Raw genomic sequence first — 9,260 nt, forward strand, 5'->3', positions numbered from 1 at the left:
TTAGTAGAGCATAAGTGCAGTTTATCTTTGTGTAAATGCTACACAGAATTTTCAGGTAACTTAGTGATGTCTATGAATCAGATCATACCCAAAATACTAATGGATGGGAATGGCATTTTCCATAATAACTTCCATTATAACTTTAGATACACCTGTGAATGTAACATTTAATTCCACAGGGGTTTGGGTTTCATTGGGGACACACATTGTATAAATATTTATATCTTGCAGATCAGCGCTATTAACAAACTTTAAAAAAAAAAAAACACTGAGGGGATGCATACATTCCCTATTACACCTAGCAGCACTTTTAATAAAAAAAAAGAAAAGAGAAATTAAACCAAATAAAGGCCAAGGTTGATCATTTACACTACATGAACTTTTTTTTCCCTGTGAAGGGATGTCAGTGGCTCCATCAGCCCTCTAATAAAGTGGAAGTATTTGATTCACTCTCCTGATGTTTCAAGGAATAGCAGTCTATAAAGAATTAATTACATTGTAACACACACTGTTTTTCACTTGCCTATGAATGCAGACTTTTGAGAGCACATCTGCCTCCTGTGATGAAATAAATACACACAGACTGTGCCAACACCCAGAACATCTTAAAAATTAGGGTCACAACAGTGGTTCCCTTAATCCACCCAACAATATTGTTAATCTATCCAGCTATACTCTGACCCCAGCAGAAGAATCTGTCCTATCTCAGGGCCTCTCCTTCTGCCCCTCCACCCACACAAACATGATACAGTTCTGTGGTGACCTAGAATCCTACTTTCGATGTCTCTGACTCAAGGAATATTTCCAACATATTTCTGAACAGCATACTAACCCACAAACGTTCCTACCAACACTACAAAAAGAAGGATTCTGCGTGGACTCCTCCCAAAGGTTGAAATAACAGACTGGACTTCTACATAGAGTGCTTCCGCTAATGTGCATGGGCTGAAATTGTGGAAAAGCAGCATCACTTGCCCCACAACCTCAGCCATGCAGAACAAAATGCCATCCACAGCCTCAGAAACAACTCTGACATCATAATCAAAAAGGCTGACAAAGGAGGTGCTGTCGTCATCATGAATAGGTCAGAATATGAACAAGAGGCTACTAGGTAGCTCTCCAACACCACATTCTACAGGCAATTGCCCTCTGATCCTACTGAGGGTTACCAAAAGAAACTATAGCATCTGCTCAAGAAACTCCCTGAAAAAGCACAAGAACAAATCTGAACAGACACACCCCTAAAACCCTGACCAGGGGTATTCTATCTGCTACCCAAGATCCATAAACCTGGAAATCCTGGACGCCCCATCTCAGGCATTGGCACCCTGACAGCAGGATTGTCTGGCTATGTAGACTTCCTCCTCAGGCCCTATGCTATCAGAACTCCTAGCTATCTTTGAGACACCACTGACTTCCTGAGGAAACTACAATCCATTGGTGATCTTCCAGAAAACACCATTCTGGCCACCTTGGATGTAGAAGCCCTCTACAGCAACATTCCACACACAGACGGACTACACGCCATCAGGAACAGTATCCCTGATAATGTCATGGCAAACCTGGTGGCTGAACTTTGATTGTGTCCTCACGCACAACTATTTCACATTTGGGGACAATGTATACCTTCAAGTCAGCAGCACTGCTATGGGTACCCGCATGGCCCCACAGCATGCCAACATTTTTATGGCTGACATAGGGGATGAGAGCTGAGGAAGCGTTATTCTAAAACCCCTACTCTACTTGCACTACATTGATGACATCATCTTCATCTGGACCCATGGAAAAGAAGCTCTTGAGGAATTCCACCATGATTTCAACAATTTCTATCCCACCATCAACCTCAGCCTGGACCAGACCACACAAGAGATCCACTTCCTGAACACTATAGTGCTAATAAGTGATGGTCACATAAACACCATCCTGTACCGGAAACCTACTGACCACTATTCCTACCTACATGCCTCCAGCTTTCATCCAGACCACACCACATGATCCATTGTCTACAGCCAAGCTCTACAATTCAACCACATTTGCTCCAACCCCAGAGACAGAGACAAACACCTACAAGATCTCTATCAAGCATTCTTACAACTACAGTACCCACCTGCTGAAGTGAAGAAACAGATTGACAGAGCCAGAAGAGTACCCAGAAGTCACCTACTACAGGAGAGGCCCAACAAAGAAAATAACAGAACGCCACTAGCCATCGCCTTCAGCCCCCAACTAAAACCTTTCCAAGGCATCATCAAGGATCTACAACCTATCCTGAAGAACAATCCCTCACTCTTACAGATCTTGGGAGACAGGCCAGTCCTCGCTTACAGACAGCCCCCCAACCTGAAGCAAATACTTGCCGGCAACCACACAAAAACATGAACCCAGGAATCTATCCTTGTAACAAAGCCCATTGCCAACTCTGTCCACATACCTATTCAAGGGATGCCATCATAGGACCTAATCACATCAGACACACTATCAGACTCGTTCACCTGCACATCTACCAATGTGATATGCCATCATGTGCCAGCAATGCCCCTCTGCCACGTACATTGGCCAAACAGGACAGTCTCTACATAAAAGAATAAATGGACACAAATCAGATGTCAAGAATTATAACATTCAAAAACCAGTTGGAGAACACTTTAACTTCCCTGGACACTCAATTACAGACCTAACAGTCACAATTATTCAACAAAAAAACTTCAAAAACAGACTCCAATGAGAAACAGCAGAACTGGAATTAATCTGCAAACTGGACACCATTAAATTAGGCTTGAATAAAGACTAGGAGTGGATGAGTCATTACACAAACTATTTCCCTATGCTAATTTCCGCCCTCCTGTTACTCACACCTTCTTGTCAACTGTTTGAAATGGGCCATCCTGATTATCACTACAAAAGTGTTTTTCCCCCGCCCCCATCCTGCTGATAATAGCCCAGCTTAATCAATTGGTCTCTTTAAGAGTTGGTATGGCAACCCTCGTTTTATCTATCCTCACTGAATGCATCTGATGAAGTGGGCTTTAGCCCACGGAAGCTTATGCTCAAATAAATTTGTTGGCCTCTAAGGTGCCACAAGTACTCCTTGTTGTTTCTGCTTTGGCCTACGTTAGCCTACTTTATTTCTTAACCTAAATCATCCCATAGGCCACACTTATCCATCTGTGTCTTGTCTTATTCTTAGATTGTAAGCTGTTTAGGGAAGGGACTGTTCATTTCTTTCTGCATTTTTACAGAGCTTAGCACAATGGGGTCCTGTTCCATCACCGGAAATCGTAAGTACTACAGTAATACAATACATAATTTTAAGTGTAGAGGAGTATTGAAGTTATTTAAATGTAGAGGAGTATCTAAGAAGGAAATAAGCTGGAGACAATAAGACAGGGAAACTGAAGTTAGGAAGGACATAACCTTAGGTTATGTTGCAGTTAAGTTTTGTTTTAAACTGTGAGCAAGGTTTTAATGATTTTTTTAAGAATTGTGAATATTATTAAAATGCTATCTATACTGATTATGAGAGACATTTGTGCAGAAGTTAATTTGAATAATGTGTAATGTAAAGAGCCACTAAGGAGGTGGTGGACATGTAATTAAGGTAAGGGGATGTTTAACTTTAATTGGTATTATAACAGACTATAAAAGGAGTAGTTTTGCTAAATTGCAGGAGAGCTCCCCCTAACATTAAAAGTGTACATTAAGTTCCAGGACTATAAGTCTGTACTTCACTCTGTCAGTGGACTCCTCACTCATTGATACACTTTCATCTTTGATTGTATGTATAATAATTAATGAGGATATTGATATCACAGAAAATTGGTGGAATGAATATTAGGTGGACAAGGTCGTTCCAGTGTACAAAATATATAGGAATGACAGAGTATCATGCTGGTGGTGGAGTGGCACTATATTTGAAAGAAAGCAGAGAGTCCAATATAATAATCTCTTATGAATTAAACTGCACCATAGAATCTCTACAGATAGAGTAGGCTTGATTTAATAATAGTATAGCAGTAACAATATACTACCAACCACCTGACCAGAATGGTGATCGTGGTTGAGAAATGCTCAGGGAGATTAGAGAGGCTACAAAAACAGAAAAGCTAATATTAATAGGCGATTTCAACTCTCTCCATTTTGAGTGGAAACATTTCACCTCAGGACAGGATGCAGAGATAAAATTTCTAAGCACCATTAACGATTGCTTCTTGGAACAGCTAGTTCTGGAATCCACAATGGGAGAGGCAACTGTTGCTTTAGTCCTAAGCGGTGCACAGGATCTGATCATAGAATCACAGAATATCAAGGTTGGAAGGGACCTCAGGAGGTCATCCAAGAGATGAGTAGAGCAGAACCACTTGGTAATAGCAACCATAATATAATTAAATATAGATCCTTATAAAGGGGGGGAATTCCAAACAAACCAACCACCACAGCACTTAATTTCAAAAAAGGAGAACTACACGGAAGCATAGGAACTGTTTGAACAGAAATTAAAAAGAACAGACAAAAGTTAGATGCCTGCAAGCTGTATGGAAGCTCTTTAAAAACACCAGAGTAAATGCTAAAACTATATGTATATTCCCCCACCCCATCAAAAAACAAAACCGTAAAAGGTCCAAAAATACCATCATTGCTAAACAGAGTAAGATAATGAGAGACAAAAAAGACATCCTGTAGACCCTGGAAGTCAAATCTGATTGAGGGAAAAATAGAAAAGAGTATAAAAGTGGCAAGTCAAGTGTAAAAGTATAATTAGGCAGGCCAAAAAAGAATGTGAAGAGCAACTAGCAAAGGAAACATTAATAGCAAACATTCTTAAGTACATCAGTGGAGCCACTGGATGGATGATGTTGCGAAATGAATTTTTTGCAATAGTCTTCACTGAAGGGATGAGAGGCAGATTCCCACACCTGAGCCATTTTTTTAGGTGACAGATCTGAGGAACTATCCCAGACTGAGGTGTCATTAGAGGAGGTTTTGAAACAAATTGATAAATTAAACAGTAATAAGTCCCCAGGACCACATGGTATTCACCCAAGAGTTCTGAAGGAACTCAAATTTAAAATTGCAGAAGTACTCCCTGTGGTATGCAGCCTATCATTTAACTTAGCCTCTGTACTAGATGACTGAAGGACAGTTAATATAACACTGATTTTTTTTTTTAAAAAAGAGTCCTATGGCAATCTTGGCAATTATTGGCCAGTAAGCCTAACTTCGGTACCAGGCAAATTGGTTGAAATTGTAGTAAATAACATAATTATCAGACACATAGATGAACACAATGTCAGAACATAACAACGGCCATACTGGGTCAGAACAAAGATCTATCTAGCCCAGTATCCTGTCTTCCAACAGTGGCCAATGCCAGGTGCCCCAGAGGGAATGAACAGGTAATCATCAAGTGATCCATTCCCTGTTGCTCATTCCCAGCTTCTGTCAAACAGAAGCTAGGGACACCATCCCTGCCCATCCTGACTAATAGCCATTGATGGACCTAGCCTCCATGCATTTATATAGTTTTTTTAACCCTGTTATAGTCTTGGCCTTCACAACATCCTCTGGCAAAGAGTTCCACAGGTTGACTGTGCTTTGTGTGGGGAAAAAAATACTTTCTTTTCTTTGTTTTAAACCTGTTGCCTATTAATTTCATTTGGTGACCCCTAGTTCTTGGTTTGAGAAGGAGTAACTAACACTTTCTTATTTACTTTCTCCAGACCAGTCATGATTTTATAGACCTCTATCATATTCCCCCATAGTCGTCTTTTCCAAGTTGAAAAGTCTCAGTCTTATTAATCTCTCCTCATACCAAAGCTGTTCCATACTCCTAATAATTTTTGTTGCCCTTTTCTGAACCCTTTCCAATTCCAATAAATCTTTTTTGAGATGGGGCGACCACATCTGCACACAGTATTCAAGACGTGGGAGTACAGTGGATTTATATAGAGGCAACATGATATTTTCTGTCCTATTTTCTATCCTTTTCTTAATTATTCACAGCATTCTGTTCGGTTTTTTGTCTGCTGCTACGCACTGAGTGGATGTTTTCAGAGAACTATCCACAATGACTCCATGATCTTAAGTTGTAACAGCTAATTTAGACCCCATCATTTTATATGTATAGTTGGGATTATGTTTTCCAATATGCGTTACTTTCTATTTATCAACATTGAATTTCATCTGCTATTTTGTTGCCCAGTCACCTAGTTTTGAGAGAACCTTTTGTAGCTCACAGTCTGCCTGGGGCTTAACTATCTTGAGTAGTTTTGTATCATCTGCAAATTTTGCCACCTCACTGTTTTACCCCTTTTTCCAGATCATTTATAAATATGTTAAATAGAACTGGGCTCAGTATAGACCCCTCGGGGACACGAGTATTTACCTCTCTCCATTCTGAAACCTGACCATTTATTCCTACCCTTTGTTTCCTATCTCTTAACAAGTTACCAATCTATAAGAGGACCTTCCCTCTTATCCCATGACAGCCTACTTTGCTTAAGAGCTTATGGTGAGGGGCCTTGTCAAAGGATTTCTGGAAATCTAAATGCACTATATCCACTGGATCCCCCTTGTCCACATTCTTGTTGATCCCCTCAAAGAATTCTTGCAGATTGGTGAGGCATGATTTCCCTTTACAAAACCATGTTGACTCTTCCCCAAAAAATTGTGTTAATCTATGTATCTGACAATTTTTTTTTTCTGACTACAGTTTCAACTTGCTGGTGTGGTTTGACTCCTGTGGCACCTGCTCGTGGATCTTGGTCCGTGCCTTGCCATAGTCCCAGGCTCCTTCAGACAGGGCAGTCATATGGTTGGTGCAGCTGAACCCCACAACAATTCTTGGCTGCAGTCACTCAGTTACCTCACTTGCCAGAGGATCATAGGTCTCCTTCACAGTCTCCCTTGGCTGGGACACAGAATGTACTCCCTGGTGGCTGCCTTGGCTGGCAGGCTAGTGATGCTTCCTATCACGTAGGGCGGTAGCTAGCTCCTGACTTTCCCCAGTTAGCCCTAAACTGAGCCAGGCGCTCTCATTTCCTCTCCCGTCCAGGCCTGGCACTGGCTGCAGGTATAATGGGGGGGAGATAGCTGGGACCAAAGTCTCTCCTTAACCCCAGCCATGCTATTGGCCAGTTTCTCTGCTTCATCACACTGTTATTATGAATTATTAGTAGTGTGGTAGAACTGAGGAGCCCCGCCATGAATGCTATTGTGAAAGGTACTGTATAGACACAGAATAAAAAGCCAGTCCCATACAAATTTCTTTTGAACTGACTACTTTGAAAAACTGTAGCCTTAGCAGACATTTTTAATTTTTTCATATTTTGGACTGCATTTTTTACAAGTTGAAGCAAGATGGATATGGTTTCCCTCCACACTTCTGCCATGGGGCCTTTTCCTCTGCTAGCAATATCCCTTTCATTCCATAAGGACCCCCTGTGTGTGCAGTGTTTTCTTTCTGATGTGGACTAACATCCATTACACACTAGACCGAGAATCTATTTCGTTTGTGATATAAATCATAAACTTCATAGATTGCAATAAAGCATTTGACAGTCTCCAATGTGATTCATTCTGGGATAACTAGAAGTGTGATGGTAATGCCAACAAAAATAACTATTTTCATCAAGGCTTTTTATCAAAGCACACCATGCCCAGTTAAAATAAAGTAAATGCAGACTTGAGCAAGTGGTTCAACATCAACACTTGCTGTCGATCCAAGATGCATTCTCACTTCTAATGTTTGACATTGCCACTGACAACATTGTGAGGAAAATGTGTAGATGGATACAACACAGTCATCACATTGCTCACCACCAAAACTCTAGAATATCTAGATTTTGATGACCTAACTCTTCCAAGTGACAAAACCACCAACTTGCAAGTAAAGACTGACAAACTGTATTTCAGCATTGCAAAAAAGATGTGGTTAATAATCAGTTATGAAAAAAACTAACCTAATGTGAACCTCAGCACCTCCCAAATCAAGCATGACTTTAAAAGGCAAAGGATTATAAGAACTGAGTTAGCTTAGATACCTTAGTAGTAATGTGCAAACCAATAGGGAACTGCTGGGAGCCAACAAGTAGAAAAAAGGAGCAGCCAGAGCAGAGACTGCTGCACATGGTGGGGGAGGAAGGAAGTAAAATGAGGCCCAGACAGGGCCACCCTTGCACCCAGGACCCCCCTGAACCTAGAATTGTGCAGTGGAGATCGCACCATCTCTGGGACACTAGGACCCAGGTAGTGCCTCCCCTAGCATGTGGTTTTGGGGGAAGAATTGCAGAGAGCAATCAGCCAACCACTTAAGGCAGTAGAACCAGAAGCAGATAAAGCAGAGAGCTTTCGGACCTCTGATTGTTTTATTACTTTGTCTGCCCTATGCTGATTCATTCTTTGTTCCAATCGTCCACCTCCCACTCCCTCCTCCCCTGACCCAGTCTCTTTACCTGAACTTCACTCCAAACCAACCCCTCCTACCTTCTCTTCTCCTACCCTATCCCCACGGTTTCCTTCCCTTTTCTTTCAATGTAGTTGATTCCCTCCTAAATACTACCACCATTACTCATCTCTCTTCTGTATCAAAACTAAGTAATAATATAGGTCCTACTCCTTTCTTAAGTGAAGAGATCATATTCCAGAGAAAGTAGAGGCATTTCTGTTCCTGTGAATTTGAAAAACAGAGATTGAAAACTGCAAAAGTCTGAAGTCCAAAGGTTGCTATATGTAAGCGGGGGAATAGTCCCGCTATTGTGGGGAACTTTCCTGGCTTCTGCACTATCCCAGGCAAGTGGGCTAGCGAAAGGATCCGAGTCCTCGCTCCCACTTCCTTTACCCAGTGGCCTCCCTGCCCTTGAGGACTCTCCTGTCTGGCATAGTCCTCATAACCCCAACAAGGCTGGGCCCAGGATTCCTGGGGGGCTCGACCCCCAACCCTGCTGTGGTCACCTAGGACAGGGGCAAGGGTGTCCCCACTCCAGGGTACTCTCTCTGCACTTCTCTGACCATTACATACAAGCAAATGCAAGTTATTTAATCAACAATTAATTTTAAAAAGAATAAGGAAAAATGGGAAAGGTTAAAGGAAACACATCAACCTGCTCTGTGGCAGAGAACATCACAAACAGTGTCTCTGGAATGTCAGGGCAGTTCACAGTGTGTTCCTTGTAAGTCCCAGGCCTTCTTCTCAGGCCCTTCTCAGGCTGTGCTGTAGGGATGCTGTGGGTTGGACACTCGCTCTGGTGGTGGCCACACGCTCT

General features: G+C 41.8%; 1 long non-coding RNA gene across 1 annotated transcript in view; it reads left to right on the plus strand.

Moving 5' to 3' along the window:
- The window catches only part of LOC122466386, a 33,027-nt gene extending 25,469 nt beyond the window's left edge, over positions 1 to 7,558 (plus strand). The window contains exons 2-3 of the long non-coding RNA XR_006291823.1: positions 3,240 to 3,278; positions 6,710 to 7,558. This is a non-coding gene — a long non-coding RNA (uncharacterized LOC122466386). The remainder of the gene's footprint in view (positions 1 to 3,239; positions 3,279 to 6,709) is intronic.
- The last annotated feature ends 1,702 nt before the right edge of the window (positions 7,559 to 9,260 follow it).

This window comes from Chelonia mydas, chromosome 6, assembly GCF_015237465.2.
Source record: "Chelonia mydas isolate rCheMyd1 chromosome 6, rCheMyd1.pri.v2, whole genome shotgun sequence".
NCBI classification, from domain to species: Eukaryota; Metazoa; Chordata; order Testudines; family Cheloniidae; genus Chelonia; species Chelonia mydas.